The following is an 8,464-nucleotide window of genomic DNA, read 5'->3' on the forward strand; positions in this document are numbered from 1 at the left end:
CGTCAACTATTCGATCAACAAATGTATGGAGAATCATTATTATCTTTACCAAAGTCATATTCCGGGTTCAATACAAGTTAAGCTCAATCGACAGCATGTGTGTCATAATGTTGATTACCACAAAAATTAATTTCGATTCGTCCCTCCTTTTCTTTAAAAAAAGCACAAATCAGTGTTCCAGTGAGACACTTACAATGGAAGTCAATGGGGCCAATTTTTGGAGGGTTTAGAGGCAGAAATGTGACGCTTATCATTTTATAAAAGCACTTACATTAATATTTCTGTTAAAACTCATGTATTATTTGTGCTGTAAAGTAAACTCTGGTGGATTTTTGGGCTGCCGCCCGCAATTTTACACACTCAAATTTAAAAGCTCACCATTCACACATACTGTGAACTAATTGCAAAAAACAATTCTAATTTTTCAGAAAACCCCCCAGATAAGATCACCCCCCTCACAGATGTGCTCGTCCATAGACATTCAGTCTAATTTTCAGTTCAAGCAACACCCTCATTGTTTCATTGAATATCTCGTCCTCTGAATGGACTAGAAGCTCAATCTAGGTGTCATTAGAAAGCTGAGATCCTCCCCATTGCGAAGCAAACTCACAGACAAGTAAACAATGGCTAATTTTTTTGAAAACATTCTAAGGTAAAAGCAGATATAAAGTTTTTGGCTGCTTAAGGCTTACAGCAGCAGTTATCGGCACAAAAAATGACGTTTGTGTTTGATTAATTTGTCACATTGTGATTCTTTTGAAAAGCTTTTGAACTGTGGTATTAGGGCAACAAAATAAACTGTAACATCACATTCCTGAGAGTGAGAGCTTTCATTTGATATATGACTTTTTATAGTTTTATATATTACATTTTACATGAATTTAAGTGCTATGTGAAGGACTTTTATTTTCATATAAATATTTCTACCACATGACCTCTAGGGGGTGCTAATTTTTAACGCCCTTATTTTGCTTTGTTTTTTAAGTAACACATTGAAGTGATGAAAATGAATGAAGCTTTCAAATGATACTCATATGCCTGACTTATGTATACGGAGACTTCAACGTTTTAAACGTAAACTGTTTTCGTGATATAGCGACCCCCTTTCCATAGAGTTCATGGGGTTAAATTGACGTTTTTTGCGGCGGAGTACTGTTGTAGGCGGATGAAATTCTAGCTATTTGTCAACACAGTTGTAAAATTGTCTCTAACTTTCCACAGATGTGGTTAGTAAGTGATTTAATCACAGTAAAATCATGTTAACACACATATTGTTTATGTCTTATGTCTATACTTTTGAGTATTTTAACATTTACAGATTGACCCCATTGACTTCCATTGTAAGTGTCTCACTGGAACACATATTTGTGCTTTTTTAAAGAAAAGGAGGGACGAGTTGACATTTGGTTCACTGTCTATAGCCTCTAATTGTAAATTGTCTATATTTATTGTTTTTCTGTGAATTCTGTTTTTATTTATACTTATACCTGTATCTTCTGGTCATGTATGTCAAGTGTTGGTAAGATATGTCATACGTTTATGTTTCTGCAAATATATATATGCATATACTATACTCATGTACCATGGTATTTACATGGCACTCCAAGGTACCTCAAATAAGTCCATAGTATTACAACAGTACCAAAAAACCTATTACCATAATTTTGTCAAGAAAACTGTAAAAAAAAAAAACATTATATAAGAAGGCTAAATGTGTTGTTGTTTTATATATATATATATATATATATATATATATATATATATATATATATATATATATATATATATATACTGTATATATACATAACAGAACTGTAATGGTATTCCAGTGTGTTTGTTTTGGAGAGCACAGCTGATCACTGTAATGTCTGGACTTCACAACATTCCTATAAGAACATGTTTGTCGTTCATAAATTGCAAGCATCTTTATTCAAACATCTCTGTTGGTGAGAGTTCAAGCAAAGAGTGTGTGCATTTGTCTTTAAGGGTCTGGGTGTGTCACATATACACACATACACACACACGGTTGTCAGGCAGAACTGAGACAACAGCTGCTCTGCAGTTTTTTTTGCCCCAGGGGCAGTAAAGTATCAAATATCCTCCATCGTATACGAGTTCATTATTGCGGCTGCAGGGCCAGAAATCAACACAACAACACAACACGTGTGACTGAATACTTGCATTAAATACACATCTCACATTGAGATTGGCCTACTATGAAAAGTTCTGCCTTGTTGCCTGTAATCAGGTGTTAAATTAAAGTCCTGTGGCATTTAAACACACACTGTGCACCTGTCTGCATGCGACAGACGCCGCAGCTGCCGCAATCCTGACAGTCACAGTCACATTTACAACAGAGTCTTTGTCTTCGCCCTGGCAAAGTGCTGAACACTTATTTTACTCACACACGTTAAGCTCAGACCTGCTTAAACAAGCTAACACACGCAGAAGACTCGGAGGGTTTAAACTCCATCAGATATATAAACATGCTCTCATATCACACCAGATATGTGTACTGAAATCACAACTTCATGTGATCAGACTAACTGTTGCACAAATGTAGTTGAAACTCAATTTGAAAAATACTAAATCAAAATTCACCATATTGTCCTTCTTAACACACGTTGTCTTATAAGTGTACATTATTCCCAAATGTATTGACTTGTTTGAAACAACATTCCTTTTAGACTGACATCATCAAGGCCACACAATCTATTGGATGATGTTCAGCAAAAGCCAAACAGCTACTTAGTGTTTCGGTAAAATCACATTCAGCTCAATTCTGCTATGAAACGCCCACTTCTCAAGTCCCGCCCTAGATTGTTTTCTCATTAAATATCCAGTTTCACTCAAAAACATCAGTTTACTGAAGAAAATGGGCTGTGAATGTCGTTTCATGTTGACTTTAACATATGGTTATTTACATATTTTCTTGACAGTAATGAGTTTATTTATTACTAAATAAATGGTTACATTTTAATTATTGTTTTATTTAATTATGTAGTGATTCACTTATTTTATAATGTACGTATTGGTTTAATTAGGGGTTCAAGCCTGAAGGGCTGAAACCCTATTGTATTTGTAAGGATTATTATTATTATTATTATTATTACTATTATTCTGCCCTAAAACTGATCGTGTAGACCAAACCGTAAGGCCTAGAGACCTGAAACTTTGGGGAATGGTAGTACTCCGGCTGGCTAGCCATACACATGGAATCGGCCCGATCGGCCCATAGATGGCGCTACAGTAAACAAAACAACACAAATTCACATTTTGGGCCATAACTCTTGAACCATAAGGCGATCTTTTGGAATACCATAAAATTTTTGCTCCAAAAAAAAAAAAAAACTCGTTCTAGGCCGTTCGCCCAATTGGAACCAAACCAGTGCAGAAAGATTCAGCACAGTCCCAAGCAAAAGGAATTTTGAATTTTCGATTCATCATCAAACGGTACGCCAAAACGTACATAGTGGGCGTGGCCACTTTTAATAAAACGGTTATAACTAATGAATGGAATGAGATATTATCATCAAATTTGGTACACTTATGTATAGGGTCATTTTGAGGACACACAAAAGAAGTTGGCCTCTTGGTGGCGCTATAATAATAAAAAAATCTAAAAATGGCTCTAACTATGGAACCATTAGTCCGATCAAATTGAAAATTTTTATGTAGTGTCCTTGTCCAAGGTGCCATCAGGCGCATATCTTGAAAAATCAACTTTTAGCAGCTATTAGATAGGGTTAGAAAAGGCAGATCGAAACTAAACATGGTAGGCCTATTTGTCTCTTGGCCCTATTTGTCTGTGCAAAATTTGATAAAACACTGGCCACCGGGAGGCGCTATCGTGTATTTCATGCATGTAAATTGTTGTATATACCGCTGTGTTTCACTCAGACACACATTATCATACCATATGACAGATCTCCTCATTCTGATCAACTTTGCCTCAAGAACCATTGGTGTGAATCAAATCCTTTGTTAAATATTAAAGATTATTTTTTTTAAAACTACTTTTTCGAACTAGTCCTAGGTCGATCACCCAATCGGAACCAAACCAGTGAAGAGAGATTCTCTGGAGTCCCAATATCAACAATTATCAAAAAAAGTTCAAAAAGTTCATCGTCGCAACGGTACGCCAAAACGTTAAAAGTGGGCGTGGCCACATTTACTTAAATGGTTAAAACTCTTGAATGGAATTAGATCTTATCACCAAATTTTGGACATTTATGTATGACGTCAATCTGAGGGCACATGAAAAAAAATGTCGCTCCTCTGCCTCATGGTGGCGCTATAACAGTCATGAATGTAAAAAATGCCATATGTCTGTGTGACCTAACAATCATTGTTTTAGGTGTTAATGGACTGTCTAATTAATAATTAATATTGGTTGCATATATAGATAAAGGACCTTAATAGCTTGATCCCCGTTAATTGTTGCTTGCAGCTATATTTATTTATTGATTTTGTCTTTTCATTTCGAGTACTCTGGTCCTGCACACTATGGACAAACTATTTAAAATTAAATATTTAAATTAATAAAAAATGAAATGTACCAATTTTAAAATATTTAAATAATTAAATAAATTATGTTTTTTTGTTATTATTTTTTCCCTACCATTATCATGAAAAACTCTGGGGAAAACAGGCTTTAATGTGTCCATTAGGTGTAATTTGGAAATTCAGCCTATTATTATTAATAGTGACTTTTGAAAATAGTAGGTTTTAATCACAAAAAAAAAAAAAAAATACTTTTTATAATGGATTATTTTATGTAGTGATTCAGTTATTTCTAAATGTACTTATTAATTATTTATTGATTTAGTTATTTAATTTCAAGTACTTTGTTCCTCCATTTTGGAGATGTCACTCAAGATGTGCAAACACATACTAAACACATATTCTCCACACATTGCAAACATATTTATTCCACAATATAATACAGATTAGTGCTGAGGGGGAGGGATAGGGGGTGTGGCTTAAGATGTGAGAGGCGGAGTCACTGTCTTGGTTGAGGGAATCTCCATCTGCGACAAGAGAAAATATTCACATATAATAAATAAATAGTGAGAGAGAGTACAAGATTTGTTAAAGGCTTACCTCAGAACTTAATTGTAAACCATAATTGTAGAAATAAACAAGGCAAATTCTCATGTGAACACACAAGCCACTGTGCACAAGCTTTTCTCATAGCGCTCGAATTTTCACCGAAAAATTACTTCATTTTGGGTGGTTTCTCCGGCCAAAACATACCGCATGCCTTCAGAAGACTTGAAATATGATGCACAAGTCGCATGGACTAATTTTATGTTATTTTGGGTGCTTTTTTAGGCTTTAAAGTGAGGTTAGGAACAGCATGGGTGTGAGTAAATAATGACATAATTTTCATTTTTGGTTAAACTGTTTCTTTAACCTGTCAAATATCAATACAGAAACATTTCTCACTAGTTTCTCCACACTGTATGATAAGCCTAAAAAAGAAAGAAACAAATAAACAAAGAATAGAGAATTGTATTTTTAATATAGGTGTATTTTGTTTTACTGTACTGGCAGATTTTTTTTTAACTTGTTATTAACTTGTTTACAGTCAAAACAAGTGGAAAAAAAATATGTGTTTAAGAAGTAAAAATATTTAGATTACGTTTCTAACCTTGAGTAATCTAACAGAATATGTAACATATGTCATTTTACAGCATGTTGTAATACCTCAGCCCATGAAAAGTTCATCCCTCCACCAGAGGGAGCCGTCACATGAGTTTTAGTGGCACTTCCTGTTTGTATTCTCACTTCCTGTTTGTAGCTTTATAAGCCATGTGCTTCACTGAACATGTTGCAAAGTATTGCCAGTTCACCTGCCTTACCAAGCGTTCTCTTTTGCATAAGCCTGTTACTTGTATATTCACCCTTTAGCCTGTTTGTTGGATTTACCCCTTTGTCTGTTCGTTTGCATTTTGTTTGCTGTTTGCCTTGCTGTGTTTAGAACCTTGCCTGGACTTTGGTTACGTCTTTTGCCTGTTGCCTTGGATTGTCTGACTGTTGACTGCCTTTGACAATAAAGAACCTCTGCAACATGGATTCTAATCCACCTCCAGCTATGGGTTCATTACAGCATGTATTCTGTAATCTGTAGTGGAATACATTTTAAAAGTAACCCTCCCAACCATGGCTGTTACAAACTTCAAGTGCCATTTTCTTAATTTGTATACTTTTTGTTGTTTTAATTTGATCTATTGCTTGTAAAAATAATAATAAAAAAAATTGTTCTTACTTTATTACTCACTGTTTACTTGTGTTTAATAACTACTTAATAAAACTAAACTGAAACTGAATGCCAATGTACAAAATGTATTAAAAAATCCTCATGCAAACGCAAATGCAATTTAACCCTTTAAGCTCTGAATGTGTTTTTAAAGATTTCCTGTTTCATTGGCATACCCAAAATTAAAGGCTTATAACTCGACAAAAAACAAGGAGGGTCAAGTGTTTGGTATCATTGTAAAGAAAACTTTCCACATTTTTTATGATATAGATTATGATACATTCTGAGACTATCAGCATAATAAACTGCTGGGAAAAAAATGAGCCAAAAATGAACTTTTTTCTTATTTGACGTTATATATCTCTGGGTGTAAATAAGGTGGCTCCAAAAAACTACTTTTGTTTTGTTTCCAATCATGTCAACTGTATCTGAGAAATATTTAGTGTTGATATGACAAAGCAATCAAAAGTTATAGCATTACAAAAATAATTAATCATAGTGTCAAAAAGCCTCTCCAAACAAATAAAACACAATAATTGTTTTAGTAAGAACCACATCACAACAAAATGCACCAGCAGTCACTGAAAACACACACAAGAAACTAATTATTTCGACACACACAGATCCTGCTGAATGAACAGGAAGTTTAATGGGTGTAAATGTTACCTGGTATTTCTGGAATCTTCAGAAGTTCAACACTGTACTCGTCTTTAAACAGTCCATCAAGCAGAAGATCAGGAACACCAGTATGCCTGATACACACACAAACACACACACATACACAAACACACATACACACACAAACACACACACATACACAAACACACATACACACACACACATACACACAAACATACACACACATCCACACAAACATACACACACACATACACACACATACACACAAACATACACACACATACACACAAACATACACACACACACACACACACACACACACACATATACACACATACACACAAACACACAAACATACACACACATCCACACAAACATACACACACACATACACACACATACACACAAACATACACACACACACATACACACACATACACACAAACATACACACACACACACACACACACACACACACATATACACACACACACACAAACACACATACACACACACATACACACAAACATACACACACATCCACACAAAAATACACACACACACATACACACACATACACACAAACATACACACACACACACACACACACACACACATATACACACACACACACAAACACACAAACATACACACACAGGAAACAATGTATTCCAACACACACAGATCCTGCTGAATGAACAGAAAGTTTAATGGGTGTAAATGTTACCTGGTATTTCTGGAATCTTCAGAAGTTCAACACTGTACTCGTCTTTAAACAGTCCATCAAGCAGAAGATCAGGAACACCAGTATGCCTGATACACACACAAACACACATACACACACAAACACACATACACACACACATACACACAAACATACACACACATACACACATACACACAAACATACACACACACACACAAACACACACACACACACATACACACATACACACAAACATACACACACACATACACACAAACATACACACACACACACACATATACACACACACACACACACAAACACACAAACACAAACATACACACATACACACACACACACACACACAAACATTCACACACAAACATACACATACACACACATACACACACACACACACAAACATTCACACACAAACATACACATACACACATATATACACACATACACAAACATTCACACACATACACACACAGTCACCTGATTGGCTTACACACACACAAACATACACACACACACATACACACACACACACACACACACATGTATATCTATCAGCACACACAGTCACCTGATTGGCTGACACACACACACACACACACACACACACAACACACACACACATGTATATCTATCAGCACACACAGTCACCTGATCGGCTGACACACACACACACACACATACACACAAACATACACACACACATATATACACACATACACACAAACACACACACACACACACACATGCATATACACACGCACACACACAAACATACACATACACACATATATACACACATACACAAACATTCACACACTTACACACACAGTCACCTG

Source organism: Myxocyprinus asiaticus, chromosome 7 (assembly GCF_019703515.2).
Source record: "Myxocyprinus asiaticus isolate MX2 ecotype Aquarium Trade chromosome 7, UBuf_Myxa_2, whole genome shotgun sequence".
NCBI lineage: Eukaryota > Metazoa > Chordata > Actinopteri > Cypriniformes > Catostomidae > Myxocyprinus > Myxocyprinus asiaticus.